Source organism: Zalophus californianus, chromosome 2 (assembly GCF_009762305.2).
Source record: "Zalophus californianus isolate mZalCal1 chromosome 2, mZalCal1.pri.v2, whole genome shotgun sequence".
Classification (NCBI taxonomy): Eukaryota; Metazoa; Chordata; class Mammalia; order Carnivora; family Otariidae; genus Zalophus; species Zalophus californianus.
The window spans coordinates 87779726-87807019 of record NC_045596.1 but is presented as its reverse complement, the minus strand read 5'-3'; the positions used below and the strand labels follow the sequence as shown (position 1 = coordinate 87807019).

At 36.9% G+C, this 27294-nt stretch overlaps 1 protein-coding gene and 1 non-coding gene across 2 annotated transcripts in view; one reads left to right on the top strand and one right to left on the bottom strand.

The window, feature by feature from the left end:
• DKK2 (dickkopf WNT signaling pathway inhibitor 2) overlaps positions 1-27294 on the top strand; it is a 93526-nt gene that overhangs the window by 29020 nt on the left and 37212 nt on the right. The gene's annotated exons all lie outside the window — the stretch shown is intronic.
• LOC113926024 lies at positions 16864-16978 on the bottom strand. Its single transcript, XR_003521112.1, has one exon. It is a non-coding gene; the product is annotated as a U5 spliceosomal RNA (small nuclear RNA).

Below are 27294 nucleotides of genomic sequence, written 5' to 3'. Positions count from 1 at the left end.
ATACAGAATCTTATTCAGCAGATCTGGGATAAAGACTAATATTTTTTATTTAAACAAGGTCCCAGGTGATATGATAATGATGGACCCAGTTTGAGATATATTAGTTGTACCTTGCTAATGAGGTGTTGTTGCTATGGTAACCCAACTCTGTAGGAAAGGAAGCTGCAGGTACAGGTATTTGGTGTATGTGGTTGGCTGAGGAGCCAAAGGGGCAAAGCTACATCTATGGAATTATGACTGAATGCCTCTAATTCAGAATCCCACCAAGGCAGAACTTTAGGGCTGTGTCACCAAGCCTTGTATAGCCCTTGGCTCAATGATAGTGAAGGCTGATGGGATCGCTTGCTGAGATGGGATCGATCCCAAGGCTTCTCCAGTTGGCCAAGGGCACATGGGGGGCCTGGGGGAGTGGCAGGGTGAGGGACTGAAGCATGAGCACTTCTGTTAGGACTGGAATGATGGCAAATGATGCCTGGGCAGTGAAGCCAGAGGAAAGTTTGGTGGAGGACTACAGCAAGTCCTATGTAGATCCCTCATCTGACATAGATAAAGGGGAGAAATACTGAGTCATCTAATAGCTCGTTCCATTCAAAGTTTCCCTCAGGATAGCAGGTACCATGGAGAATGCCCTGTGAAAAGGAAGGCAGAAATTTACAAACCACGGACTGCTAAAGATTGCCAACAACCATCAGAAACTATGGAGAGGCAAGGTGCAAATTCCTCCCTTAGCACCTTCGGAAGGAACCAACTCTGCCATCACCTTTAAGTAACAAGATTTTAGTGGACTTGAGCTATGAAGGATCTTACCTTCAATTCATCCATAGTCCTATAGTAGGTGTGTAGAGTATATACTATTAATCATTTATGGAATATGATAACTTATCTGACCTATACTAAGCATTTAATATATGTTATCTAATTTAATCCCTATACTGGTGCCAAGAGATGGGCATTATCCCATTTTAAAGAAAAGGAAACAAAAGGTGAGGAAAGTCCAATGATTTGTCCAAGATCACACAATTTGTAAGTGGCACAGATGAATTCAAATACATCTATGCTTTTCTAGGATCTGGAATTTTTATCACTGTGCTATAGTAAACATTTTAACAGGGAGTCAACCCAGAACCCCAACTCCAGATATCAGAGTATTAGAATGAGATTGATTTTTAATTTTTATACCATTTTTAGGGCATACCAACTTTGCTGTTGGCTCAACATTTGTCCAATGACTAGTGGTTTTCTCTTCCTTTTCTTTTTCTTTCCTTTTTTCTTTTCTTCTTTTTCTTTTTGGCAGTAGAAATCATTGAGCCAGCAAAGCAGAAGCATGTGAAGCCCTCCAGCAGATAAACATTTTCCATTCACATTTTGAAGAGAATAAAAAGGCCAAATAAAAGAACCCAAATGGCAAACACTATAAAGCCATTCCTTCATAAAAATAAATTTTTGGTGAAGAGGTCTTTCATTTGGAAATTAGATCCAGCTTCTGCTTATGGAAAAGCAAGCAAAAAGCAGGGAGAACCAGTACGTCTGCTAACTGTATAGCCACACAGTGATACTTAGAGTTCCAGAATGCAAAAATGTAGACTTGAGAGATTTGAACATTTGTTTGCAATCTATGCACTGTGAAATCAGGCATTGCAAAGGAAACAGTGTCTTGTAGCTAGTTCGGAATGATATAATTCAGGACAGATTTTTTTTTTCTCTCCAACACATGGTTTTGAAATCGAAGATTTATTTTCTTTGAAGGAAGATGGAAAAGTCATTATGAACCAAGTGCAAAAAATTAAGCTCTGAGTAAGATTTTCATGGCACGTAACATTTCACTTCCTGCTTATCTTTGATTGGATGAGCATATTTCTTGTCAGCAAAGACCAGCGGGTTTTCTGGAGCTGAGGTCTGTGGTAGTCCAGTGAAGGTAATATAATGATAAGGCTTTCCCATTCCAAAGGACAATGATTTTTGTCTGTTGTGAATTCGAAATGTTTATTTTTCTATATTCTAGATTTTTCTATATTCTATATTTCAGTTATTCTAGAAATTGTCTTTATGCATTGCTATAAGCCTTACCTTATGGGAGACAAGTAGTTTTTCATTCCTTTAAGTTAAAAAAATAGTTCATTCTTCTGTACACATAAGCAAGACAAGGAACTGAATGGTGTGAGAGGTGGCAAGCCACGATCTCTGCCCTCCAGGACCTTAAAACCTGCAAATAATTGGGGCTAAGAGGAATGAAAAAGAAAGAGAACACACTATTCTTTACTGAGCACAAGACACCTGCCAGATTTTTGGGCTAAGAGATTTTAACTATATTACTTAATCCTCACAGCAATCAGTACTAATTGATTTAAGCCCCATTTCATTGCCTCAAAGGGCAATTTCCTTAATTTAGGCCTTGCAAGTATAAATACCATCATATAGAATTAAATTGTTTATTTAGAAGATTCTTGGAAAATGAAAGTCTTTAGGATTACTAAGATCTATTAGTTTCTTAGACCTGCTGAAACAAAGTACACACAAACTGGGTGACTTGGAAGAACAGAAACGTATTCACTCATAGGTAGGGAGGGAAGAAGTCTGAGATCAAGGTGTTGGCAAGAACCATGTTCCCTGCGAAGGTTCTAAGGACGTGTTCTTTTCTGCCTCTTCTAGCTTCTGACAGTTGTTGGCAACCCTTGGCCTTCCTTAGTTTTGTATGTACCTTTGCATGTTGCTCAGGTTGGGGATGGAGAGTTATAACGACACTGGTCTCACTGGGGCTTTATGTTTCTAAGCTGAGAGTAAGTTTTTATTTTTACTTTTTTTATTTGTTTGTTTTGTTTTTAGCAGAGAAAAGAGCCCTGTCTATATGATATGGGAGAAGTAAAGAAAGGTCAGTCCATAGACCAGTCATACCTGGCTTTTCCTCCCAGGAAGCTTCAAGTCTACGATCTTAGAACAAGTTGCAGTTACTACAGGTCATGTGGTTGTGGGACTTAGAATAACTACTTATCTCAACTCACGGATTTTATAGGTGGTGAGATCTAACCTTCCTAGTTGTGTCACCATGGACAAGAGACTTAATTCAAATTTCAATTTCTTTATCTAAAAAATGGAGATAATACGCATGGCATAAGGATTTTATGAAACAATACATTTAAAGGGTCCGGCATCATGCCTGGTGTATAATAGGCTATAGAAGTTTGTTCTCTTTGTCCTTTGACTTATGGTACGCTATATCTCAAAGGGGCACAATGTAGGAAATCTGATAAAGGACCCCTCTCTTAGCATATAGGAGGAAAGAGGTAAAATGAACCATGATTAGCATATAACACAAGAGAAGATACTGAATTGTTACCAAATAACAAATCAACGGATTCGGGTTCAAATGCCCTTTTGCTCCTTGAGTAGAAGCCTCAATTGTGAGCAATGTTTCAGGTGCCAAAAGTAGTGAAGTGTCCAGTGCTACAAAACTGTTGGTGCAGATTTTACGAAGATTGAAAAACCCATAATAATCTTGTCCAATGTTGTAAACAAAATTCTTTATTCTAATTGAAACAAGTGCTATATCATCGACAGGTTAAACAGAAACACTGTAATTTAATCTCTAGTCATTAACATCAATCCAAACCTACTGAACTGTGGTTCTGCAATTTATAACACTAGCAAAGAAAAATCCATAATAAAAGAGAATTTCCTATTCAAATAGAAGACTGTTCTTCTTAAAAGTAAGAATTTATGAGCTCTATAACAGTATATCTTTGATTATTTATAAAACTGCACATTGTTTTAAGTATTTTTGTCTGTTGATCTTTAGATTTCTATTTTATCACCCCTTTACACACTTTCCTTTTCTCCAGTTACATATGCTGTTATCACCGCTTTATGTATTTCTTTTTACATTACTTATTTTATCATCATGCTTATTCATTTTCATGGCGATAAGGTTTCAAAACATTCCCCTTCCGTTCACAGGCACCATTGTTTTCTACCATAATTATTTGAAGAGTTGAAATCTTACCAACTTAAAACACTCCAGTTTATACTTAAATTTCCATGACATATTTGTCTATAGAATATGAAAGTTAAAAAGATGAAAAAATATAAAAATTTGAACTTGTTTTTTAATTAGCTATTTGTCTTTCATGTAGCCATATCCTTTCTAACTAAAGAAATGGAGATTGAATCAGAAAAAGAAGTTCCCTTAAAAAAGATATATGGATATATATGTTTGTTCATACACATTACCCTCCACATGCCTCACATACATTTAAACATTTTCTTCATGAAGTAGGGTCACATCTAATGCATTCTTAAAAGCTTATACTCTGCAGTGACCCAGGTCTTGTGCGAGGTGATTCACATACTTCAGTGGTTATTCCTGTAGCAAATCTAGAAGATAGGAATAGGGTTATCATCAGGAAAGTAAAGTAATTTGCCTAAGAACACAAAAGGTAAGCCCTGAGGTCCAGATATTAATCCAAGTCTTTCCGATTCCAGAGTTTGTATGCTTCCTTGTAGCCAATTCTGCCTTTTATTTTCCCTAAAGAAACTTAAAGTGGATGACTCTAAGGAGTCCCTTTACTTGCATATTGGTTAAGTCAATGATCCCCATTTTTAATGCTTCAGTTGTTCCTCTGAAAGTTTTTCATATAGTATTCAGGAAGCTCTTTTTATCAGTTGCAAAGTCACATGCTTATAATAGGATTGGCTTATGTCACAACAAAATTACTTGGGATTTTATTACCTCAAACATAAGCTTTTTAATATGGTCCTCAATAGGAACTACTATTTAATGCTTTCTGTAATTTGCACAAATAAACTGATTTCTCTTTCTAAACAGGATATAGGGTAATTTTTCTGATTAGCTATAAGCTATTCAATATGGCTCATCTTAAAAAAAGTTGACAACAAATTTCTCGAACACGTACTTTTAGGAAGTATTATTGATATTTTATAGAACTGTTCCTTTTATGGGAGAAACCATTGATTGTTATTATAATAAAAATTATCATAATTTAAAAAATTTAAAATTATTATCACAATTATTACCTTAAAATTATTATCATAGTTTTTAAAATCACTGTTCTTTTTTGACTAGACCTACTGAATTAAATGAGGTTTATTGTAAACTGCTGCTGGCATCCAGTCCAGAGACTGCTTTTGGAAGACACACTGACTGGTTGTCCTTACTGAAGTAAAGGAAGTGATGAAAATACACCTTTATGCCCTTGCATACCCAAAGTAATTACAACAATTTGACAGAAAAATGTGGATATACTTTATGTACTCTTCTTCCAGAAGAAATTTAAGCAAAATAACTTGTTTGGTGGCCAGATGGAGGGCCACCACATTGTGAGATTGAAACAGAATGGACTAGAAAAACCCAGTGCATTCAAAATAGATTAGAAAATATGATTCATTTTATTTTGTGGGAAAACAGGATGTCTTGACAACTGAGAAGAAAAGAAAGCGTCCCTTCACTTGGATATTTCAAGCTCTCCATGCCAGTTGTTTAGCATTCTCCTGCCTCACCTACTTAAATGTTCACGGAAAGGGTGTTTCATATGCCGAAGGAGCTCCGTATCATTCTTGTTCTTGAACAGTCCTGACAGCTTTAAGACTGTAATTCTAGAAACAGGAGCCTGGTATTAAGCATCTGCACATGTTCTCCATTATTTCCCTCCAGAAGAAAACAATAGCTGGGTAAGATTATGCTCTAATGGAATCCATTTTCACTAAATAGGTACATTTAGTCAGATGTAATTTGGTGGACCATAAAAGAGAAAAAGAAGAAACTATTTAAATTGAGAAAGGCAAGTACAATCCCATTAAAAAGTGCTGGAGTAACTGATTATGCATACATGCATAATTGCAGACCTGAATATTTATTTCAATACACCTGAGTCTTGGAGATGTTTTTAGAAGAAAAATCAGTATTTAAGCTACCTGGACCTTTATCAAGGATGCTTTGGCTTATTGACCTAATGAGTTCCCAGCCTCCAATAACTTTTTTTGAATGAAATTACAAGAAAGGTTTTCAGCTGGCAAGGTAAAGGGAAAATTGAACTCTAAGGAAATTAAGAAATATAACTCGAGAGTATCTAGACAGCTGACTGGCCCCATATAACCTTGTTGATATTCTTGGTAATTTCCTATATTTCAGGAGGAATTGAATCTATTCACTTGAAATCTTTCACTTGAAAGTCAAATAGAATGTATAAAGAGAAAGTGTGTTTGTTATTCTGGATCTTCAAAGTCACAGCTGGTAAAAAAATCTGAAAACCATTTTACAGGATGAACAAATAATTGAAACTTTTTAACCTGGAAGGAATGTCTAGCAATATTTTTAGTATTGCCCTGGGGTGACTGTTCATTCATTCATTCACTCATTCATTCAACCATTTATTTAACAAACATTTCTTGAGAGCCTACTGTGTGTCAGGCCTGTGCTAGAGGTGAGGAGATAGAAAGAGCTCTTGTGTTATAGCTAGTGTGATGGGGATAGTTATTCTTCGTAACTGGAAGAAAGAACTGAAAATAATGGGGAGGCATTACAGAGATTCAAACTTGCATTTTGCATAGGGTAAACATTTCTAAAAACCAGAGACTTCATAAAAAATAAAAGGCTATTTCATGTTATAAAATCTCTAGGCGTGTTCTAAAGGTAACTGTGCACCAATATATAGGGAGTAGTTCATACATGATAGGTGGTGAAAACTTCCACGCTTCCTCTCAACTCAATGATTTATTTTTAAAATCACTGTAATTTATTATTAGTCAAATTAAAATGAGCTTTTCAGAGTTAAACTTAGACTACAGAAAAGGCTAAACTAGGTGTCAGACAGATGCTCTTCAGAGAAGCAGGAAACAAACCTACTGGTTGTATTGCTGTCACACCCGCCTCAGAAAGAAGAGAGCCAACGTTGTGCAGCTGTTTTCCCCCATCCTGCTAGTTTTTAGACTAGCAAAACAAGTCACTGAGGGAACTGTGAAAACCTGTCTCCAGCCCATGACCCAGTAATTTTGTGTGTGAGGTTAATCACCAGACGTTGCCCTTTCTTTGATGTCTTGGAGTGTGAAGGTAGTTGTGGCCTCCAAGATTTGTCAAATTCAACGCCCACGTGATTTCATAGTTTACCTTAGAACTCTGGCCTCCAAAGAACTTCATTCAAAAACCTTTCTTCATACCATACTAAACTTACAATCTGCTGTGTATTTCCTAGAAATAGAATGGAATCCTAATCAGAACACTTGAAGTAAAAAAACTCTAAGTTTATACTTTCCCCCCTATATTTGCATATTCTGTCTTTCATAAGTCAAAGCATAGGCTCTTTTTAAAATGTGATCTATAAATTATTGTAGATGGGGCCAGCTTTGTATCTGAATACTTATCACTTAAGAGATTACGTGACTTTGAAGATCCAGAATGACAAATATACTTTCTCTCTCTCTATTCTATTTGACTTTCAAGTGAAAGATTTCCAAAGTAGACCTTTCTGGTTTTTAATGCACTCATTTAATGCTTCATAATGCTTCCCCCCGACCCCCTTTAAGATCTCTCAGTATCACAGAATTAAGTTTGGGACAGATATTCACATGGCTAAGAAGTATGGAAGTAATTTTTTTTCAAAGTTCTCATGGCAAAAGGGGACTCAAAGGTACATAGAGTCCTGTTCCTCAGTGGCCTCATTCTACATGTGAGAATGGTCTGTTTTCCCTACAACATTTATGTAGGTTTATGAAAATTCATATTGGAGAATTTATTTTTTAAAGACTCCTTCAGCAAAAAGTAAGTAAGAGCAAAATACATTCTTTCTCTGTATTTTATTTCATGGAAAACAGTAGAACAAATATCCACTGAGATTTGTATCTAATCAGAAAGTAAAAAAAAAAGACACCAATAGGACATTGGTGAAATTTCCGAGATAAAGTTTAATTTTAACTTATACATTCTTATATAAAGTAGTTTAAGTAGGAAAAAGACTCTCAAAACTCTAATCAACGTATTTACAATAATGTTTTTAGCTAAAGGAAAATAAAAGGATTAAAAAATACTATATATTTTAATTCCTGAATCAATAATTCTCAAGGATGTTGTGTAGAAAACAAAATTAGAACTATACTTAATTTTAATAGAACACTTAATAATGTTAAATTCTTAAAACATAAAAGAGGAAACAAATTGGATTATAGGAAATTAATATTTTGGGTAGTAGTTCTAATATTATATGTAACTAATACTGTTAATGATATTAATAATATTATCTATAACAAATGAAAACAATTTTTAATATAATAATATGCCAGTCTTGAGAAATTGTTGGTGTTAGAATAAGCATATTTTACTATAAAAATGAATGGGGAAATAAGAGCTACCATCTCCTTACAGCTGTCTGAGCAGAGTTAACTACATGTGTGGGTCAAATGAGAGCCCTTGTAGCACTTGTTCTAGCTTCAGGGGCGCAGGGCTGTCCTTGTTGGGGCACCAGGACTTCAAAGGAGAGTGGCTGGGGGCCAGATGAGACCAGTGGTAGCCGTGAGAGGGTTATTTTGGTAAGTTCCTTACAAGGTCTTCTTGTTTTTCCCTGGTTACTCTCCTATTATTTACACAAAGAAAGTCATGATACTGAATGATAAAAGAGAAGAAAAGAATTGGTCTCTAACCCTCGAATTATTTATCTGCAATAGCTGGCTCACTCAGAATAACCCATTCTTGGAATTATTTAATTGAGAATTATAAAGTTTAATTGTGAACTTGCAATAAGGATGGTGTGTGTGTGTGTGTGTGTGTGTGTGTGTGTGTGTGTGTGTGTGTGTGATTGTTTTGAAAGACTACTTTCTGGAAGAATGAGAGATGGATGCATTGCAAACTCCAAAACTTGGCTTTTGTCCTTAAGAGATCTCAGATGGGTTGGTAACAACCCAGAGATAAAGAAAGTTAAATGGCCCCACTTGGTGAGAAGAAAGGAAGGCATGTGAACTTAATAGTGGAGAGGTTGCTAAATACAGTGTCTGCTGGCAGTTTCCATAAACCACAAAATGTTGTTTAAGTTCTTCAAACCAAATTACCTCAACCACTAGATAAGGTTTCAATCCATGATATTATTATGCCGCAGGCTTTCTCCCCCCTTCCAAGTTAATATCTTTGTTTTGATTTTGGCTGGGGAAGTTCCTTTGTTGGTCAGCCACAACATTTCCATTAACTCACATAAATTCCCCATCTCACGACGCCTGCCAGTTTTCTCCCTGCTCAAACAGGATAGATAACATTAGCAGTGTTGCGTGAAACATCTAAAATTAAAATTATTTTTCCCACAGCTTCTGACCACTGGATTGTGAAGTATGAACTTGGGAATACTTTTTATTTTAACTAGGAACTAAACCTTTATGTATGAGATTAGGAATTGTTGATAGGTTTTAAAAAAGAAGGGAATACCAGAGTTGCTTCCGAGATTACTTTTTGATCTTGTGAAATCTAGTGTGCCTGTTCTAGCTGCCCAGGGAGTGGTCACTGAGAGCTTGTATGTCTTCCCCGTTCAGCTCCTAAAAGCATGGAGTTACCCTTTCGGCCTCAGAGGCCTAATCCAGCAGACCAATTACTCCACAGTCCAAGTGGCCTACATACTTACTAAAGTGCTGTTGGATGTGAAGCAAATTGGTCCTTGTGGATACCGTGGCAGTGACTACAGGGGTAAAGTTAGCTAGTATTTCATGGTTTAGATAAACTAGAGAAATGAGTCTATTACTGCAATACCTAAGAACTTCCATTTATTGAGCGTTTCACCATGTATCGGGCATGCGCCAAGTACTTCAAATGCATAATCTCTTGAGTTACTGACAACAAGCCAGAGAGATGAATATTATTTTTCAGATTTTATAGATTTATAGGCACCACTCCTTTTAACAATTTGCCCAAGGGTATATTGTCACCAATAAAAGAGCCAAGATTTAAACAAGATACCAAAGGCTGTGCTCTGAATCATTACTCCATGCTATTTAATTGAATCCCAGTTAGCCAGGCTTTGGGAAGAATGGAAAAGAATAAACTTCCTTGCACTTGAACTGGTTTCAGATTCAAAGGATCCCAAGGAGAGTCATATACTGGTTCTGTGAAGTATTTGTATGGGATATTCAAAGCTCCTGAAAAGATCCCCATTCAGTCTACATGCAATTCTGTTTCTTTCTCAGAGGGGCAGGATCACTTGGTGAGGCCTCGGTTAGACATGTTTGTGACAATAATGATAGCAATAAGCCCAAAGAGTTTTCATCTTCTGCCAGGCACTGTTCTAATTGTTTTCCATGCAATAACTCATTCCAATCTTCACAACAACCCTATGAGGTGAGTTCTCATGTTCTGGGGGAAAGATGTAGTGGGGGGGGACATTTTCCTATTCAAATATATGAGTGAAGTGTGACCTATTGTATTCTCTTTTTAATGATTCACATTTCACATCAGCCTAGTAAAGTCTCTGAGAAGTTCTGCGGTAAAGAAACGGCTTTGTTTTAGCCAGCATATCCCAAATTTATTCTAATATATGCTCCCATCTCCACTAACACCTATTAACATTTCATAGAGAACAAATTGAAGATCACTGTTCCAGATCTTCATAATAGCTGAATTCAGAAGTAAACCCCTGAGCAAATGTTTAATGGCCAGGAGGTGGGGAAGAGGCAGCAGGTGGAGAGGGATGTTACTCCAGCAATTCCAGAGACCACAGTAGAGACACTGGGCTCAGGTGACCAAAGTTGCATTTGACATGTCAATCAAAATGTTGTTTGCCAATGCTGAAATAAATTTAGGAAAAGTCTGGCACATCACCACAGCTGGGCACTTAACCAACCCAAACCTTTAGTGTTTCTGCTACTTCTCATACAAATCTTTCATCTAATAATATGGTGATTCCAGGATTTAGGGCAGGCTGGCATCATACATGTACTGCTGATAATAGGATCAATTTGTTCAAGCAGAGATCATGTTACATTTACTGGTAATGGTTGTTGGTCTTTCATTGTTGGTCATTTCATTTCATTTTTTTGTTGGTCATTTCAGGCTTGCTGCTTATCTCTGAGGAGAGGTTCAGCAAGTGACTTAGATTCAAAATCTGGTCACCTTCCTGGCTCCGTGGGATCACTTTAGGGTGTAGTATTAGGATGGAAACAAAAAGCAGTGATGCAAGGTCCATGGAAACAACTGGAGAGAGAATCCAAGTGGCAAAGTGAGTGAGGGAATTACCTGTCACCGGAGTTCAGGGTTTGGAGTTGAGGGGAATGGTCAAATGGTTATGAAGGCTTCGAACAGTTAGAGCCTCAGTGATGAACTTTGGTGCTGGGTGGGATTTGAAAAACTACAGATGAGGACCGGTAATACTCTGGTGTGTGTGTGTGTGTGTGTGTGTGTGTGTGTGTGTGTGTGTTAGAGGCCAGGCCAAAAGGAGTGAGTATGGAACAGAAACACTGTGACAAATTGAGCCTGTGTTCTGGAAATTGCAATAACTTGATCTACATGGAAGGGCTCACACGAAACTTCAGAAAAGTAGGTTAAAATCAAGTTATGGGGTTCTTTGCAGGCCAGGCCAAGAATTTGGAATTGCTTCAGTAGTCAAAAGAGAGCCCTTTCGGTTCTTGAGCAGTGGGGATGACATAAAAAGCAGCGTCTTGGGAGGAATCCCCTAGTGGTGCTAGGTGGGGACTATCTGGAAAGTAAGAGAGAAGGCAGAGGGCCATGCAGCTGGCAAAGGTACCTGCGCACCATGGTGAAGACCAGGATTCCTACTGCAGAGGAATGGAACTAAAAGCAAGGGCTTGAAAGACTTCTGGGTATAAGGGTGAAGGCAGTCATAGGAGAATGCAAGTGTACCAACCTGGGTCATTCCTAAAACGGAGGCTGAAATAATTGACTCTGATCCTCATTTTATGTGGCACATCAATTTTGTCAATATACTGAATAATTTTACTCTTGATATAAATAAGCTCATTGTTTCATACCCAAGCAGTAGCATTTCAATACTTGTCTGTAGAAATTCTTTTCACAAAAGAATTTTCCTAATCCACTGCAAAAAAAAGAAAGAAAGAAAGAAAGAAAGAAAAAGAAAGAAAGAAAGAAAGAAAGAAGAAAGAAAGAAAGAAAGAAAGAAAGAAAGAAAGAAAGAAAGAAAGAAAGAAAGAAAGAAAGAAAGAAAGAAAAGAAAGAAAGAAAGAAAGAAAGAAAAAGAAATGGGCTCTCTGATAATCTGTGAGGCTACATTAATTGTTTTTCCCAAGTGGTATCCACCAAGGGTTTATACTGGAAGGCCATTTTTCCTTTGCATAAATTCTATACTCACAGAGGACAACATTTTTTCTAAAAATCTAAAAAAGAAATCATCTGATGCCTTTCCTATTTAGCATCCTACCTTCAATGTCTGTGCCATAGATTTTCAGCTTCCTTGTGGTCATTTTCTTTCTTTATGTGCAGAAGGAAAAAAAGAAAAAAAATGTAGACAAGTCTTTTTGATTTAAGCATTGAGTATATTTTCCACTTCTTTCTCATCCTTCAATAATCTGTTCAGTGCCCAAGGAGGTTGACCTGCAAGAAGTGCATCTGGGCACCCTTGCCTCTGGTTACCACTTGAGTTTGGCCATCAGAAGAGACTAGCAGGGGAGAATGGTAGGAAGAGATTCAGTGGTGTGTTGGAAAGAGCCAATTTTGCACATTTTCCCCCAACTCTGCTTTCAGTGGCATCATGTTGTTAGCTTGCAATCAGCCATGATAGGAGAATTTATACCATGGAAATGAGGGCATGTTATAAATTGGGATTTTCATTTTTGGAAAATCAAGCTACCAGCGTAACACTAGAAGAGTGTGTGTCCAGCTATTTATACCTTTCATTCCGTTTCCTAGCCATCTAAGTCGGCTATGTACCTCAACCAAAAGTGGATGGAGGGGACTCTCTATTCAGGTTTCTCTAACCACTGCTTTCTCTTCAGACTTAAAGAGATGATGGTTTCTTGTCTTGCTCACCTCAGACTACTGCACCATCTCTTTTGTTTCTCTAAACCTGCACCATCTAATATGGTAGCTACTAGCTACATGTGGCTATTGACTGTTTGATGGTGTGTGACTATCATAATAGTCTAACTGATTAATTGAATTTTTTATTTTATTTGGTTAAAATTAATTAAAAATAAAATTTTAGAAACAGAAATGGTATAAAACATTTTTCCATTAAATACAACTTTATTGTTTTGGTAGGGCTTCATTTTAATTAAGACATTATTTGAACTGAGATGGGCTATAAATATAAAATACACACCAGATTTCAAAGACTTGATATAAAAAAAAGAAACACATCTAACTAGTGACTTCCTTATATTTATTTCATATTAAAATAACACTTGGCTATGTTGAATTAAACTAAATACATTATTAAGAGTAATTTTACCTGTTTCTGTTCACTTTTTTAATGTGGTTACTAGAAAATTCTAAATAGTGGTTCCCACTATTAGACTTTCCGACTCTAAACCTTGCCCATACTACTGTAAATAGCCCCTTTATACTCTTTTCAAATACACAGCTTAAACATACCATTAGTTTCTGACTGGTGGAGCCCAACTGATACCACCACCACCACCACTACCAAAAAAAAAAAAATCTGTGATTAATTCATTTTTTTTCTTTATGAGCTAAATTACCACTCTCTTTTTTAAAGAGAAAAGAAACAGGTTTATTTTGGAAGAATACATCTAGTGGACACTATTAGATAGGTGACACTTAGCTTCTGATGTTTCCTAAACAATTTTTACAATATGGTCTAGCGGAAGAATCCTCAAAAAGGAAGGAAGTATTAATACTGTTAAGTAGCTTTCATATGCCAGATAATTTTTTGGATAGACTGTCTAATTCAACTCTCTCAATAATCCTGAGAGATAGGAATTTTGAGATATCCTTGTTTTACAGACCGGGAAATTGAGACATGGAGAAGTTACTTGTTCAAGGTCACAGAGCTGGTAAGCGTGGAGGCCAAAATGAAACCCAGATTTGCTTGACTTTATACCCCAGGATCATTCTAACACATTGAGCAAGAAATATTCCTTACTCTAAGGCATCTTAAACAAAATTTAGAGGGGGAGAGTTGTTGATTTTACTAGATATTGATTCTTAAGGTTTCCCTGCAATATAGATGGTCATTCGCCTCCTTTTCCCTCCTACCCAAACTCTCACACCACATTCTACTTCTACCTTGGTCTCAAGGGTAATCATTTTTGAACAGCCCTAGAAAAGACCATAGCTCACAATACTTCCATTAAAAGTTGCTTCTAGGGGTGGCTTGTCAGGCACTTGCAAGAAGGGAGAGCCAGAGGTTTGGTGGAATAAATCAGACCAATTTGGGTGGGCTGCATTCTGCTGAACCCAGCCCCAACCCCTGCCTCTGTCTCACCTCCTCCTGCTCTTGATCTTTAATCAGAGTCCTATGTGGACGCTTAGATAGTCTTAGATAGCCTCTGAAACAGAGGCTCAGAGATGGAAACTGTACCCAAGTCACGAAAGAGATGAAGGTCCTTGACTTGGGGTTGAAGATGTCACAGTACTGCCTCCCATTCTTATTTCCAGTCTATGCATAATTTGATCCTCTTGCATTGACTCCAATTTACAACTTCTTGGGAGTTTTAAAGTGATGTTTACACACATGTTAGCAGTTGTTGCATTGGACTTCACATATCCTCTCTTGCTAAATGGGTGTGAAATAAAAATATATTTTTAAATGCAGGTAGGGACTGAACCTGAACCCATGTTATGTCTGGAATTGTACACAGCTGTGTGACATTAAACACTGAAAAGGGAATGACAGGAACCTGCAGGATCACTGCAAACTGGTCATGATTTTGTACTCCTTATTTCGTGCAAGGAATCCTCTGGATGCATAATAAATACTATCTGATTAAACGTAACAAAGCAAGGGATGCTTCCTCTTATATCCATCTTATTCTTTGGTCTGATCTAATATGACCGTGTGACCACCTAGATATCCTCTCATCTAAACTCTTCTGAAGATGAAAACAGAGGCAATGTTACCTGGGATTAAAAGCTGATCTTGAAATCAGGCAGATGTGAATTCAGCTATGTTACCTAAATGCTACAGGATTGTAGACTGGCTCCTTCGCCTCTTGACAACTCAATTTCCTTACCTGCAAAAAAAGAGTAACAACATATCAGTTAGAGTTATTCAGATGTAAGCAACAGAAACCAACTCTTAAGTAACTTACGCAAAATATTTCTTAGAAGGGAATTTATTGTATAAGGATATAAGGATATGAGGTGGCTGAAAGAATCCAAAGGAAGAATGAATTGGGCCTCAGAAGAGTATGAACTATTGGAGTGCCAGAGTTCTAGAAAACAAGGCTGGGTGGGAATTATTAGGGTGCCTCGACCAGAATGAGAAAGTTCTAATCAAATTTCATCCTTTGGCCTTTTTACTCAAGATGCAAATTCCCAGGAAGTGTCTGAATGGCCTGGTTAGGGTCTTGCATTCCTTCCCTTGGCCAAGGGAGGGCAGGAAAAGGTAGGGTGCAATAAATAAGAGAGACTGGGTTCGTTTTCTTTTTAAGATTTTATTTATTTATTTGAGAGAGGGGGAGTGAGAGCACAGGGAAGGGGAGGGACAGACTCCCTGCAGAGCAGGGAGCCCAACTCGGGGCTCAATCCCAGGACGCTGAGATCATGACCTGAACTGAGGGCAGCCACTTAACCAATTGAGCCACCCAGGTGCCCTGAGAGACTGAATTCTTAAAATATCAGGGTGCTGTTACCAAGGAAGGGGACATGGGTATTGAACAAGTAAAAGGAATGAAATGTTTTACAGACTCCTGGCATAGAATCATTATGCCATTCAAATGAGATCATTGGCATTGGTACACACAGTGACAGTACAGATAAGTGGTCAATAAAGATGATTTAAAAAATTGTCATTAAGAAAGAGTTCATAATACAGTACATCATTGTCTGTTAAAACTGGTCATGTTCTCAAAGAGCATTATTTTATACACACACACACGCACACACACACATACACACAGCAGTCCTTTAAGTTTTACTAATGAGACATTGTAACAATTTGCTATCTAACTAGATGGAGATACATGGAAAGCAAAATAAGTAGTAACTATGTCCCAAATAGTTAGCATACAATTATTTAATTCAAAAATCTGCCTTTGCCATTTCAAACACAAGCCAACAATAAATCCCGCACCATCTATTTTAGTTATGGTAAATCATAGTCGTATGTGGTCATGATTATGGCTAATTGAGGGATAAAGGATTTAATTTCAGAGTATGAACAAAATACACTCTTGTTGACATTTGCATGACAGTCTGGGAATAATAGGAGAAGAACTAACAGCTATGTGATATAAATTCCCCAACAGAGAGAATAATAAATAACATTTAAATCAATGATTCTGATTCTTAATGATGGTACTGATGATCCTAGAAGCTTGGACTCTCCATATTTATATTACACCAGCTGCTTCAAATTAGAGAGACTGTAGACTCTTCCGACATGGGTTCATTGATGGTGTGTGTGTGTGTGTGTGTGTGTGTGTGTGTGTGAATAAGTCTCTCCAGTTATGTGCAAACAGAAAATCTAGAACACTTAATATCCTGACATAGTTTATAGAGGAATATATTCTGTGGCACACTGCTTTACCATACTAAGATTGCCAGTGTGCATTGAAATTTGTAACTTTTTAAAGAACATTAAGGAAGAATCTAGTTACATTTGGCCTAAAATTGCTTGGGGACTACATGACAACACCAGGAACTTAAAAGGAACCAACTCTGTATTTTTTTTTTTATTTAAACTTCTGCTTTCACTTCACAACAATGTCTTCCATTAAAACTAAACAATTAGCACTGTCAAAGCAAGGCCTCAAACAATTAACATAAGACTCAAAGTTATTTCCCTCATCATAAATCTTCAGTAAAAGACAAAATATGTATACAATATGAAGAGGAACAGAGTATGCCCTCTGCTTCCATAACACAACCCCAGTAAGAGAAACTCCTCTACACTGATGGTAGGGGTCTAGTGTCATGATATAGCTCCTGCAAAAATTTTCAGGGAATTCTGTAAATAAATAGAGTTGAAAGAAATTTAAAATAGTGCCATTTTACAATTGTACTGTGTGCAGTTCACTGTGGGTATTAAACTGAAATCTGAGTCATCACCATTTCCATTCTGGAAAGATCTTAAAATTCACACGGTGCCTCTGGGCCACCATTGGGAGAGATGTGGAGACTTGGCTGACAGGTCTAAGGGATCTGTGCCCCATCAGAGACTCAGGTTGAATTTGTATATATATTTGTATATCTGAGTGAGATTTTTTTCCTTCCTCCCATCCTCCTTTCCACCCTCCCTCCCCTCCTCCCTCCTTCCCTTTCTCCTTCTTCTTTCTTTTAGTTAAACATTTTGTTTTGTGATAATTGTAGATTCACATGCGGTTGTAGTAAGTGACATAGAGAGATCTGGGGTAGCTTTTGCCAAGGTTCCCCCGGTAGTAACATCTTGCAAAAGTATAGTACAGGATCACAACCAGGTTTTGACATTTGTCAAGATATAGAACATTTCCATTCTGCAGTTATTTATCATGTTGCCTTTTATAGTCATGTATACTTCTCTCCCACCCTAATTTTGTCACTTCAAGAGTGTTCCATAAATGGATTCATACACTATTTAATATTTGGGGGTTGTCTTTTCTTACTCAACTTAATTTTTTGGAACTTCACAACAGGTGGTTGTGTGTATCAATAGTTTATTCTTTTTTTATTGCTGAGTAATAATATTTCATTGTATGGAATACCAGTTTGTTTAACCATTGACCTGTTGAAAGGCAGGTTTGTTTCCCATTCTTGTCCATTGAGAATGAATCTGTTTTAAATACTTGCATACCAATGTTTATAGCAGTGTTATTTCCAATAGACAAGAGATAGAAACAACCAAAATGTACACCAACATATAAATGGGTAAAGAAAATGTTGTATATACATAGCATGAAATATTATTCAGCCTTAAAAAGGAATGAAATTCTGATACATGCTGCACCATGGATGAACCTTGAAAACATTGTGCTATGTGAAATGAGCCAGACACAATAGGACACCTTTAGTATGATTCCACTCATCTGAAGTACCTAAAATAAGCAAATTCATACAGAGAGAAAGGAGAGTTAGAGGTTACCAGGAGCTGAAGGGGAGAGGAAAACGGAAGTTATTACTTAATGGGCATGGAGTTTTCATTTAGGTTGATGAAAAAGTTTGGAAAATGGTTCCAATTTGTAATGGTTACATAGTGTTGTGAATGTACTTACATGTCACTGAATTGTGCACTTAAATATGAATAAAATGGTAAAATTTATGGTATGTGTATATTACCACAATAATGAAAAAGGAATATATAAACACTTGTGCACAGGTTTGTGTATGAACAGAAGCCTTCATTTCTCTGGAATAGAAGCCCAGGAGTATAATTGCTGGGTCACATGATAGTTGCATTTTTATTTTTTAAAGAAAATGCTAAACTGTCTTCCCAAGTCCTGTGCCATTTTCATTCCCATCATCAATGTATGAGTGATCAAGTTTCTCTGTAGCCTCACCAACATCTGGTGTTGTCACTAATTTTTAAAAAGATTTTAGTCCTTCTGATAGGTGCGTACTGATATCTCACTGTGGTTTTAATTTGCATTTCCCTAAGAACTAATGATGTTGAACATCTTTTCAGATGCATTTTGCCATCTGTATGCCTTAAGTGAAATGCCCCTTCATGTCTTTTGTCTACTTTCTAATCGAATTGTTTGTCTTTTTACTGTCGGGTTTTGAGTGTTCTTTATATACTCTCTGTACTAGACCTTTGTTGCAGTTGTAATTTGCACGTTTTCTCCTACTCTGTCACTGGCTTTAATTTCATAGAACAAAATTTTAAAAATTTTGATGAAGTCCATTTATCATTTTTTTCTTTCTGTGGATTATACTTTGGTGTTAAGTCTAAGAACTCTTTGCCTAGTCCTAGGCCTCAAAGATTTCTCATACCTTTTTTTTTCTTACAAGTTGTAGAGCTTTATAATTACATTTAAATCTGTGATTCATTTTGAGTTGATTTTTATATAAGGTGTGAGATTTTGGTCAAAATTACGATTTTTTTCCCTCATGGATACCCAATTGCTCTTGTACTACTTATTGAAAACACTACAAATTCTCCACTGAACTTTTTAAATTACCCTAAAATGACGCTCTTTCCTCCCTCCTCCCTCCCTTCTTTTTTCTCTTTCTTTTTGGCTACTACTTTACATAATCTACAAAATCTCACTGTGGCTGGTTTTTCTTTGTGTAAACTAAAGTTTCAACACTTTTGTGCTATGGAGTTGGATGCTCAACATGTCCATGGAAGTCACGAATTTACATTTTTTCTATATTTACCAAACACCTACATTGGCATTTTGCTGGTCCAGTTATGTACTTTCATAATTGTCATGTTAATTAATTAGCAAAAGAGAGATGGAAACAGGTAGAATATTTTAGTCCTCTCTTTGTTATACTATGTACCCAATGTCAGCAACACCAATTCCTCTAGGTTGATTCCTGTTCTGCTGTATCAGGAGGCCCTGAAACTAGGAAATGGGACACAGGAGACTTTCCAGTCAACAAAAGTGGTGAGAACAGTAACTTATGCAAACAGATCTTATACCTTCTTCTGTCCTTCCCCCCTTCCCTACCTGGACAAAGTAGACAGGTCTTTGCTTTCATGGAGGTCTTATTCTAATGAAGGAGGAAGAAATTAAGTACATAAATGAAATAATTACAGATCAGAATAAATGCCACTTCGTAAGGTTTTATCAGTTACACATGGGAATACTCCAAATCTTTGACTATTCATTGTGTAGAATGTAATATTAGAATTACAAAATGTGTCATTAGAGTGATATTTGTGTTGAATTTATTGACGATGTTTTATTGATTTGCCCAATATTTATTGAGTACACCATAGTTGTCCTAGTTGCTGATATAACCTTAGAGGAAAAAAAATTGCATAAGTTTTGATCCCTAAGAATTTATAATTTACCTGAAGAGATAAGAATATACATAAAACACATAAATATATTAAATAAATGTCATATAAAAAGAATGAACGATAAAGATTAAAAACAAAAATAGTTGAGTGAAGAGGAAAAGTCCCTTCTATTGGGAGTGGGTCTGGGAAAGCATCACTGAGCAACAAAGATGGGCTTTGCAGCAAACTTTAAAGTGGAGGCAAGATTTCAAATAGTTCAAGACCATGAAGGAGGCAAAGGACAGTGAGGAAGATTGCCCTAACAAAGGTTCAGTGTCCAGAGAAAACACGGCTCCCCTGTTTCCGGGATGACAGACCAGTTTTGACATCGTAGTTTAAAAAGTAGGAGATTCAAATACAAAGGGAATAAATGCACAGTAACACATTTTGAATGCTATGGGAAGATGCCTATTTGTACCTGGACCCTATATGCACAACAGCTTCCAAAAGAATTAAAAGATTTAGGCTTTAAATAGGATGGAAGAATGTTTCCATTTGTGTGATTCCTTTTTAAGATTTTAGATTGAATAATGGATACAATGTCGTGGCTTATAAGAAAAATCTTTATTTTCCCAATTTCCCAAAGGCTTAAAATACTTGTTTGCATAATGTGTCAACATGAAATTGCAATAAGTTTATTGTTGCTTCAGGTCACTTTTTAAAAAAATTCAAACCACTTCTTCATGAATCCATAGACCACTATGAATTCCATCCATTTTTCCCATATAGGCTGACCTTCTGATAATAATAGCACATTTAAGAGTTGGAATCCTAACCTGTATTGAATTTTTGCTCATGTCAGTTGTCATCTTTGAGTGGGGAGACAATAATAACATTTACTTCAGATTGTTGTTGTCATAAGGTTAAAATGAAACCATGTATGTGTTTTGTTTTGTTTTGTTTTGTTTTTAAAGAAAATTGGTAGAGCACTAACTTAATATTATTAGGTAATAAACTTTATGATGGCTTGGACTACCTCTCAGATATCTTTGCATTTTCCAAGTGCCTTCTGCACTACCTGGTATAGAGTACCTAGTTATTTCTGGTAGCATTGCTGAAAATAGCAACAGTACCACAGTACATTTATTTGCCTTTACACATAGAATCTGTTTAATAAGTTTGTTGATGAATAAATGAATGTTCCATGAACTTATTTACAAGGAATTTAGCATGTAATTATCTTTTTAATCAGAGTAAAGCATCTAGACTAGAGAACATATTACTTGTGTCCAAAATTATTACTTGTTATAATTCTGATATAATTTATAGTGTCATGCTGAATAAAAGTCAAATTACATGTCTTCCATTGGCTTTACTTTGTGTGTAAGTAGATATTATAATGATATAATAGTCAGTATATAACATGCAGAAAAATTAAAAAGTTTAAGTTTCAAAGTTTCAAGCCTAAACATTTAAACTTAATTTCTGAAACCATATAGACAGGTATATGCATGTGGGCATGTATATATATGTACATACAAATATATCTTTCGGTATATAACTATATATGTAAATATATAGATGTATAGATATTATAGATATACAACCATATAGTCTCAGTTGAAGTTAATAGTACTAGTGCCTCAGAATGTGCCGAGTTTCAAATCACATTGAAACAAAGCAAATATGTATAGCTCTACAACAATTGTCTTATTAAAATTAAAACCATTTCAGAGTTCTTATCGCATTCTAGGTGGGAGGAACTTTCTGTAATATAGACTGGTGTACCAGAAACCATAATATAGACAAAAATGAAATTCTATGTGTAGGTCTGTGGATGACTAATATAAGACTTATGATAATAAGCTGAAGTGACTAGTTTTATGAATTTTCCCCTTATGACTCTATTTGACCATTTATACAAGTCTTATGTGGTTAAGTGTCAAGGTTTAACAAGCAAACAAACGTCTGGATACTGTGATGGATGAGAAAAGACAGAAGTACATCCTTGCACAAGTGCGAGTGTAAGTTGGTAGTAAGGCTGGGAATAACACAACGTCAGCTGAGTGTGTTATGCACTTAGCTGAGCAGACCCTAAACATGTGTGAGCCCTTATGGTTTTGGTCAGCAACACTGTCCAACAGCGACGTGGGGCTCCTTCTAGGATAAGTCACAAGTATGTAATTTACCATGGAGTGGCCTATTTATGGTACACAGGAGGATACCTTGCTGGTTGTTTTTTCTACAGTTATTAAATCTTAGGAGCAGTTACAATCCAAGATACCGTATAACTTTGCACAAGATGACAGGATGCTTCCTACAGTCTTCCTGTCTTTGAAGAAAATGAGATTAAGTAGTCTGATCAGAACTCAAGGAATGAGAAAAATGTGACTTTTTGAGCCAGCTGAACTTGCCTTCAAATCCTGGCTCTTTATTTAATTTTTGTTGGCCCACGTTTTAGTTTTTTTGTGCAACAGACAAAATAGTACGTAACTTGCATGGTCATTTTGAGTAGTAAGTGAGGTAATGGATGCAAATATACAATATAATGCCTAACATCTTTTAGATGGTCACACTCCCTCATGGTCTAACACCGTATCTCCACTACATTTCCTATCATCCACAGGGAAATTAACCAAAGAATCTTATTCTTATAAATTCTAAAATTAAAAACTTTAAATGTTTTCTTATTGAAAATTGATGCTAATTTATTGAGAAGAATGCAATAACTTCTCTTATATTCGTACCTATAAAAAGAAGCTAGCACTTGTTCTAAGAACATTATATATGTTATTTTAAAAGATTTATTTATTTGAGAGAGAGTGAGTGGGGGGACGGGCAGAGGGAGAGAATCTTCAAGCAGACTCCCTGCTGAGTGGGGAACCCAATGGGGGCCCCATCTCATGATCCATGAGTTCATGACCTGAGCAGAAACCAAGAGTTGGACACTTAACCGACTGAGCCACTCAGGTGCCCCAAAGCTTTGTATATGTTAAGATTTGAATACATGCCTTGATAAATACCCCATCCAGTAGATATTATTATAAGTATTTTGCAGATGCTCATAATTATCATGAGGAAAAAAGTACCATATTACCTATACTGGCTTTATAACAAGAAAGCTCTGTAAGAAGAAGACACGTTTATCCTATTTGTAGTTTCACAGCACTTTGCTTTGCACTTCATAGGCAGTCAAGAAACATTAGTTGATTTTTTTTCTCTTGAAAACCTTCATTGCTAAATCTAAAAGGATGGCATTATAGAAACTCTGCTTCTCTGATCCAAGTACTAATCAAGAAGCTCTAGGTAGGGATGCCTGGGTGGCTCAGTCCATTGGGTGCCTGCCTTCGGCTCAGGTCATGATCCCAGGGTCCTGGCTGGGACCGAGTCCCGCATCAGGCTCTTTGCTCAGCGGGAAGCCTGCTTCTCCCTCTGCCTGCCCCACCCCCTGCTTGTGTTCCTGCTCTCGCTTTCTCTCCCTCTGTCAAATAGATAAAATCTTAAAAAAAAAAAAAGAAGCTCTAGGTAGGCTCTTGCTTTTTCACTTAAATAATAAGTTGCTTTTTCACTTGCTTCTGCTTTTGCACTTAAGTAATAAGTGAAAAAGCAAGAATTTTGCTCTGTAATTTGTGACTAACTTTGATAAATTTTGCTTCTGTGAGCTGGTTTGCTCATTTGTGTAAAGATGGTGGTAGAAAGGAGAGGGGGAAGAAAGAGAGGGAGGAAGGGAGATGACACAATTCTTTAAATTCTCAGGTGTGAGAAATCACTAGTGAATTATCCTTGAAGTGATCAGATTGCATTTCAGGAGGTTGCACTGAAAAAGGTGTATTAGCAAAAAAATTATTATAGCATTACCAGCCTGAGGCACTTAACTTCTTTGTACCTATTAACTAGCATCACAAATGAAGGGATGCTCCATCACAATGGATTTAGAGTACCAAAGAAAGCAGTCTCAGGTTGCTACAGATGGATTTTTTTCAAGGGTGGAAAATAAAATAATGAGGATACCAACTGGGCCACCCACTGCAAAGTGTGGGTGACCAAATGAGCCAGCGGAACCTCTAATGAGTATTTACTCCAAAGGACTCTGCATGTAAACTACTTCCAGACTGATGTAGTGCCAAGCTTAAGGGATTAAGTCCTTCAGTGGCTTTTGTTGATCAGCAGCCACGGCATCTAGGAACAAAGGAAGGGTCTCCTTATTAAACATATCAAGAATATTACTTTCAGACAAGAATAATGCAAAGAATGGATCAAAGAACACTATAAAATAGATGGAAGACAGTAGAAATAAGTAATAACAGCATCATTCATACTCTGGATTTAGGGTGATTTTATTTAGTTAAGGCATTATTTTTCGGAATACTTTAAAACATCGCTTAGCATTTATGTGGTCTGGCCTACATTATAGGTAGTTGTGTACATGTCTTTGGTTTTGATGATCTCAGGGGCAGGAGTTTCTCTGCTCTGTCTCATCAGTGTGCCATTAATCTTCTGGTCTTTTCCTCCTCCAGCATTAAACAGAGTAGAGATGTAAGTTTTTTAATATCATTTTGAAATAAATTGAATCATGCAGTTACTATTGCTTTAATAATATAGAAAGCACGAGGAGTAACATAACATGGTTTTCTTTTAGGAGAAAGAGATCTGTGAACAAATAAATTGGATATCCAGAGGGAATAGCTCAATATCATTTAGAAAGTTAGTGGCGGGGTTTATTCTGACTCAGGGATCTTGCATATCTCAGACAAATCAAATCCCTCAATGTAATGCAAATGACAGGGTACATATGAAAAATCACATTCTCAATATGTTTACCTAGGGAAAACACAAAGCAAGAAAATGTTTGCACACTGTGACAAAAGTCAGTGCTAGAATATGTTCTAAGATGGCCACCCAAACAAATGTTTACTTTTGTAAAGCAAAACAAAGCAAAACAAAAAAAACCTAGTTTGGTATTTTAAAAGGTTGAAACCTAACAACAGCTATTTGATTCCTTTTTCTTCCTGTTTCTAAATAGTTGTGTTAACATTTTAAAAACTTGACTTTTCTAGTCCTTCTCGAAGAAGTAGTCAGTTGCATTTAGCAGCAAGATTTCCTATGAAATACTGTCAGATGTAAATTGTGGCCATGTTTCCTCCCTTTGGATACAAACTAGTTATATGCGGATTAGGAGTTGACTCGAAATTTTGGAACTGAATTGTCTTGATTAAAGATTTTTCCAATGATCAGCAATGCCAGTTTTGCCACAATCCTAACATTCTATGGCCCTGTGCAGATATAGCAGCTGGCAAACTAACAAAAGTAATACATGCTGATGATATTGATGATGATGGTAATAACAATAATAATAGCAACTGTTGAGTTGTTTTGCTGAGATTTTCACATACATCATCTCACTGAATCTTCAGAATGACAATGGCAAAGATAGATAACCATTACTCGTTTCTAAATGGCCTACAGTTGCATGCTTGCTGTCATATACACAGTCGGAAGGCTTCCAAAATTTCTGTTTATTTACAGTCTTAATTTAGCAATTCCATAAAGTGCCAGAAAATGTTCTCATTTCTTTACGTTAATTGATTCATTTAATTCTCTCGATAACCATGTGAAGCAGAGAGGAATAATGTCCCTATTTTATAAGTGTGAAAAGTGAGGCTAAATTAACTGTTACAGGTCATGCATCTGAAAAGTGGTAGAACTGGGATTCAAATCCAAGCCACCTGGCTAGAGCACATTAACGTTTGACCCAAACTCAAAAATACGTGTTCTGAGGAAAATAATCACAGTGGCTGGGTTTTCATAAAGTCCTATCCAACTCATGATACCTCCCTCCTTTGTTCTGCAGCCAGCTCTGTAGCAGACACAGGAAGTTCCCCAGGGCTTCCATCCCTGGGGTCCAGCCCCCAGTAGTGGAGCTGACAGGAAGGTTGGAATGAGGGTGGGGAGGTTTCTGATCAAGTTGAACTCCTTGAGATGTTTCTGTGCTTTTGAGGACTCCGCGTCTTTCTTTGTCAGCTCCTTTCCATTGGCACCATGAATCATTCCAAGTTGTTTTTTCCTCCTTGCATTCTTGAGTTTGGAAAGCGGTAGAATATTACTCACACCTGAAACAAGCAGTCAAAGTAAATGTCAAAAGCCTTGAAAGGTGGTATCACTAAGGACCGGGAAACAACAGAGAGGGTGAAAGTACATAACAGGGGAAACATATTTCTTCTTCTTCTTCTTCTTCTTCTTCTTCTTCTTTTTTTTAAGCTATCTCCCCACCCCACCTCCTGACACACACACTTAAACACTATACTTGGTACAAGTTATGTAATTAATTTTCAGAGTAAAACTTTTTAAATTCTGGAGTCAGCATGGGGCTGAATTTCCTGGACAGAGAGCTAGGAAACATGGGAAGGGAGAAGTGAGGAAAAGGGGGCATCAGCACTACCGGTAGGTCCTAAGAGTGAGGAGCCCAGGAAAATAGTCCTGAAGAAGAAGTGGGAGTACCTGAGATGACCTGGGCGATGTGGGACAAGAGAGAGGACAGATCCCAAACTGGAGGCAAAAGTTTTAGCAGAGACAGAGTGAGGGAAGCAAGGACTCAATTCCAAGCAACGATCATGAAACTGCTTCTTTGGGGTAATTCACTCCTAAAAAAAAAAAAAAAAAAATGGATAGCCTTTTTCTCCAGGAACTAGTACTCAACTTAATTCCAGAAAGGAACTAGGATTTGTTTTAGGTCAAATGCTAAAATTTCTTCTTGAGTAGTTTTGTTTTACTCTGGGAGTGTCTCTAAGTTGACCAAGTTACGCTTCTGTGAAATCCAAATTGGCAACATGGGAAAGGGAGAAAGAATCTGACCATATATCTTGAGGGAGTGTCTTTTTATCTTCTCTTTAGTAGGGGAATCAATAATATTAACTCCTTTCTTCTTAACCTGAAGGAACTACAACGAGAGCCAGCTCTTCAATTTTCTATAAATACCAAGTGTGACAACAGTTCAGGAATCTCGCCAACGCATTGAAAGCCAAATTTCCCAGAAAGCCATAGGGAAATGAAAAATCAATTACCCCATTATGCAGTCCATTTTATGCATTATGCATTTCTGCTATCTGTTGGGCACACTGTGTTTCACACCGACTTGAATTAAAAGATAATTTTAAGAATATAAAGCATGGTCCCAGTATTCAGACCCTTACTTTAAATCTTAATCACAATCAAGACCTGTCTGGGTGGAGAGATAGAAAATGATATATGTGTGTGGGCACAGGTACACACACACACACACACAGACACGCAAACACAC